The following is a 6,000-nucleotide window of genomic DNA, read 5'->3' on the forward strand; positions in this document are numbered from 1 at the left end:
CGTGGACTACGATTGGAACGGTAATCTGTGCCGAGTGAAGCGGTAGCGGAGCGAAGGCACCATGCCCGAAGCATGGCGAGCGAAGCGAGCCATGCGAGGGGACGCGGTGCACTAATTGGGGTTCCCGGTCACTTTACGCTAAAAACGACACCAAAAAAAGTAAAAAAACTCATGTCGACCTTTTCATGTGTCGACCTTTTATGCGTCGACCATGTGTCCATGTCGACCATGTTAATGTCGACCAATAGTGGTCGACCTAATGACTGTCGACCATAACATGGTTGACCATTCATACCGGAACCATCCTGTAAATAGGTACACTTTTTCTTAACTAACGCTGTCTGTATAAAGACATGTAGAATACCATACCTCCCAACTTCTTGGTTTTCTAAAGAGGGACACACGTGCGGCACAGCCTCGCGCGCTCCCGAAAAAGGGGCGTGACCTAAGAAAAGGGGCGTGGTTTCGTGGGAGGACCCGCGGTCGTGAGCCACGTCCCCGTTTTCGTCACTGAGGGGGCATGCCCAGCGCTCTGTGAGCCGCTGGCATGCCCCCTCTCCCTTTGACTCAAGTGAATAGACGCGTCTATTCACCGCTGCTCTGCTAAGCAGGGCAGCGACAGACAGAGCCTCCCAACTGCCCCCCCCCCCCACCGCGGGACACTGCGGCCCACGGGTGGAACAGCGGGACAGTCCCCAAAAAACGTGACTGTCCCGCGAAAGTTGGGGGGTATGGAATACTCAAGTGTTTGTAAAGTCACAGTGCTGTATACAGGAGGCTTTACAAGGGAGACTTTGCCCTGCAGTCACAGAGACTAGCCGCAACTATGCTTATAAGATGGCGACCAGCGTCTCAGTCAGGGAGTGAGGGAGAGTGTGAGGCAGCTCCAGGGCGGGAAAATCTGTAGTACTAGATATTGCCCTGGGCCGGGGAGAAGCTACAGGTCAAGCACCAGCTCCCCTATGCCTGACTTCCACACCAGGTACTAGCGAGTCTTATTAAATGGAACGTTAGTACACCCGACCTGTGCTCTATTGCCCTGGTGGTCTTGTGGGGTCCCTGCTCGGTGACAGTGTCCACGCCAGTGCCGCGACCCTTCTCCCTAGGTCATGGACGGAACGTGATTTAATGGCAGGTCCCGCTTGGGGGACCCTCTTGCCTCCTTCCAGTAGCAGCCACGCGAACCAGGAGAGCGACTGCGACCGTGTGCCTAAAGCCGGAGCGTCTCTGCCGCAAGTACCCGGGAACAGGCTGTGACGCCGCTTGGGAGGTGATGGAGCTGCAGCGCTAAAGTGTCACCCTGACATACAGCACTGAGAGCCCAGTTCAGAAAAAGCTTTTTCAGTGCCCGCCAGTGCAGCCCACCTGTTAAGTGACCTACTGCTGCAGACACCAACTGAAACTGAGCTCACAGTGCCTGGAGGCGGGGTTATAGAGGAGGCCCCAATGAATCCTGTACCAGCCTAAAGCTTTAGCCTATTGGTGCCTCTGTATCAAGATCCACTCTACACTCTTGATGTTTCCCTGTGGAAACCAATGTAACCTGCTGCAGAACTATGTATCGTACGTATGTACAGTTTGTATCAGAGGCGGAACTACCGCCAGTGCAACCAGTGCATTGCACTGGGGCCCGCCACTGTCCAGGGGCCCAAAGCATGTAATGAGTCAAACTGACTCATTACATGTCGCTGTATGCTGCGGGCAACTGCTGACTGCAGCACACAGCCACCCGCAGGACACAGGAGTCGGAGAGGAGCGCAGCGCAGTGGTCACGGGCACAGGGGGAAGGAGGAGGAGGGAGGTGGAGGAGGGAGCCGCAGCAGCGCTTTGCTACAGGTTGACGCGCTGCTGCTGCTGTCCCTCTGCTTCACTATAGGCTGTCTTCCGAGAACAGCCTATAGTGAAGCAGAGGGACAGCAGCAGCAGCGCCTCAACCAATAACACAGCGCTGCTGCGGCTCCCTCCTCCTCCTTCTTTCCTGCCCGGGAACTCTGCCAGAAGCTGCACCGAGGAGCCTGAGCCAGCGGAGAGGGTAAGTATAATTCATTCTTTCTTTCTTTCTTTCTTTCTTTCTTTCTTTCTTTCTTTCTTTCTTTCTTTCTTTCTTTCTTTCTTTCTTTCTTTCTTTCTTTCTTTCCAAGTTGATCGCAGCAGGATATTTTTTAGCAGTTGGGCAAAACCATGTGCACTGCAGGGGGGACAGATATAACATGTGCAGAGACAGTTAGATTTGGGTGGGTTATTTTATTTTTTGTGCAGGGTAAATACTGGCTGCTTTATTTTTACACTGCAATTTAGATTGCAGATTGAACTCACCACACCCAAATCTAACTCTCTCTGCACATGTTATATCTGCCTCCCCTGCAGTGCACATGGTTTTGCCCAACTGCTAAAAAATTTCCTGCTGCGATCAACTTGGAATTACCCCCTATGTGCAAAAAGGGGGACTGTCTGCCACAATGTGTAAAAAGGTGGAATCTGACTGCCGCAATGTGTAAAAAGGGGGAATCTGCCTGCCGCAATGTGTACAAAGGGGGAATCTGCCTGCCGTAATGTGTAAAAAGGGGGAATCTTTGCCGCAATGTGTAAAAAGGGGGAATCTGCCTGACGTAATGTGTAAAAAGGGGGAATCTGCCTGACGTGATGTGTAAAAAGGGGGAATCTTTGCCGCAATGTGTAAAAAGGGGGAATCTGCCTGCCGTAATGTGTAAAAAGGGGGACGCTGTCTGCCGTAATGTGTAACAAGGGCACGCTGTCTGCCGTAATGTGTAAAAAGGGGACGCTGTGTGCCGTTATGTGTAAAAAGGGCACGCTGTCTGCCATAATGTGTAAAAAGTGTACTGTCTGCCGTTATGTGTAACAAGGGCACGCTGTCTGCCGTTATGTGTAACAAGGGCACGCTGTCTGCTGTTATGTGTAAAAAGTGTATGCTGTCTGCCGCTATGTGTAACAAGGGAACGCTGTCTGCCTTTATGTGTAAAAAGGGCACGCTGTCTGCCATTTTGTGTAAAAAATGTACGCTGTCTGCCGCTATGTGTAACATGGGCACGCTGTCTGCCGTTATGTGTAAAAAGTGCACGCTGTCTGCCGCTATGTGTAAACAGGGCACGCTGTCTGCCGTTATGTGTAAAAAGGGGGACGCTGTCTGCCGTAATGTGTAAAAAGGGGACGCTGTCTGCTTTAATGTGTAAAAAGAGGAATCTGTCCGCCGTAAGGTGTAAAAGGGTCTCTACCTGGTGTAGTGGTGCTACTGTGCGGCGTAATTTGAATAATGGAGACTACTGTGCACTGTTTCATGAATTGGTATTATTTTGTGGCCACACCCCTTCCCCACGAAGCCACGCCACTATGCGTTGGCCGGACCGCGCCCTGTAAACGGCAGCAAAACGCAGCCGTGCCAACCCCTCCTGCCCAGCGTCCGCCTCTGCCTGTCAATCAGGCAGAGGCGATTGCTAGGCAAAGACGGCCGTCTGGCATGTGCTGGCGCACAGCGGCACCGGCGCATGCGCAGTTCTGACCCGATCTCTCCGCTGCCAAAAATTGCAGTGTGCGATCGGGTCGGAATGACCCCTAATGCCAAAGACTGGAATGTGGATAGGAAAATCGCTATATGCCGGGGCAACAAATGCACTGCACTCAAATTTTTCTCCAGTTCATAAATGACCATGTGAGTTACACTAAATGTAGTCTTCCCACAGTCTTAGACCTTGGCGCTTGAACTTTGGTAAAAAGTCATGTACTGCATATTAGTTATACAAACCTAACATAATTAATATGATAGCCTGCCACCATATTGCCAGTTCACACATCACCATAAAAGTCCATGGGCTCTCATATAAAAGACAAAAACAATAAAAAACCATATAGTGTATTCTATTATGAACTTTATAATAACCAGTGAACTGAGCAAATATTGGCCTCGTACTATAAAAAATTGTCTACTGTTTAAGGTAGACAATAAACGTATGTGGGAGCGGGTCCAACCCAATATGGATATTTCTCCTTATTCCTCTTCCCGATTTCGTCCTTTATTCTCAGCAAATCATATGTAAGAAAATGGAGATTTTCTCATAGTGTAACACCATTTTATTCTAAACAATGATTAAAAACATTTATAGATTGTATAGGTGGTCTCTCACCAATCCAAATGGTCTACAAAACAAGTAGACAAAACAGCAAGATTTTAAATAGGCCAGTCATCCCCGTGATTCAAATGGTGGTTCTCCTCCTTCCTTCTGTCAAACCCTCCTACCCAACGCGTTTCAACACCTTTAATGGTGTCTTTTTCAAGGCATAATGAGGGTAAACTCCTATCCCTACCTTTATACCCCTTTTTATTAGTATTAGGGTAAAACCTATTTCCAGACATAGATCTTCTACCGTCTATTTCCTCCACTAATCCTGCCTAAAAGGAGCCTTTCCATATATCCACTCCGGTAAACCACTATGTCTTTTATTTCCCGTCATTTCACACGTGGGTAAGTCCCGGCCATTATCCAATCGGTCATGATCGGAAGTTGTCATATCCATGGTGCCGGGAGGAAGATGTCATACTCGGTGAGCCGCGAGTAGTCCTCCCTGGTTGCTTATATTGTCGCTGCCGGAAATTGTCATCTCGATCTCCGGCGGAAGTATTACTCTGTGTACCGGAAGTTCACTCGTCCGTGCAAGATCAATTAATTCCACAATATCAAATGTCCTCTGGTGACCGGGCGGCCATTTTTCAGTAGATCCTTATTTTTAACATGTATGCCGCGGGCATAATGTTGTAGTCATATGTGGAATGACAAAAAACATATATGAATAAATATAAAAACATACATAAATGTAACACCTAAAAACAATATATACTAATCATTTTAAAGTGCATTTGAGGAAAAAAGGGATTATTTAGAATTCTGCCTTAAAACTGATCATAAAAACCACTTTAGCTCAAAATCCTTGTTAAGCCCTAACGGGATTAAAGTCTTACAGTCATATATCATCGACATTTTGCTTTGGGACAACTTTTGAGCTATATTATTTCCTCTTACAACCCCCTTAATTTTTTTAAGACCATAAAAGATCTTTATTTGATTAACATCACAATTGTGAACATCCTCAAAATGAGAAGATAAAGCATGGGTCTGAACCCCTTTTTTTATATTTTTCAGATGTTTGCCTATCCTAATTTTCAGGGGTCTACTTGTTCTACCAATGCAGAACTTCTCACATGTACATTCAATGCAATAAATGACATTAGATGTATGACATGTGATTAAATCTATTATTGTGTTTTTCTTTCCATTGATGTTAACTTCTGAAATTTTCATTCCATAACGATTGGTGATATTTTTACACCCCATGCATGACCCACATCTAAAGTATCCCGCGGTGACTACTTTTACGCCCTTAGGGGACGTTGGGCACAAACTCCGTACTAGTTTAGATTTTATATTGGGAGCTTTTCTAAAAATACGTGCTGGTTTGGGTGGAAGATCATCTCCTATCACGGGATCTTTTCGTAAGATTTTTCAGTGTTTCTTAAGGATATTTTGTACTTTGTTGTGTTGAGAGGAAAAAATCAGTTATAAATGCCCATTTGTATCTGTCAGTCTTTTCTTCTTCCCTTTCCCTTAGTAGTTATTTTAGTAGTGTCTTTCTATCAAGGTCTGTAACATATTTCAAAACTAAATTAGTTTTTATTTTATCATAGCCACATTTTTTAAATTGATGTTCCATCTCCTTTGCCTGAGACTCAAAAACTTTAACATCTGAACAGTTTTTCCTTAGCCTTCTAAACTGTCCCGCTGGAATGGATTCTAGCCATCTATCATGGTGGCAACTATTTCTCTTGATGTAAGTCCCTGAATCACTAGGTTTAATAAAATTCTTTGTTTTTAATTTCCCATCCTCCACATAATCAAATCTAAAAAGTTAACATTAGTTTGACTAATATCAAAACTATATTATTTTCATTAGTGTTCATATAGGTACAAAAGAGGTCTAGGTCTTCCCTAC

Source organism: Pseudophryne corroboree, chromosome 9 (genome assembly GCF_028390025.1).
Source record: "Pseudophryne corroboree isolate aPseCor3 chromosome 9, aPseCor3.hap2, whole genome shotgun sequence".
NCBI classification, from domain to species: domain Eukaryota; kingdom Metazoa; phylum Chordata; class Amphibia; order Anura; family Myobatrachidae; genus Pseudophryne; species Pseudophryne corroboree.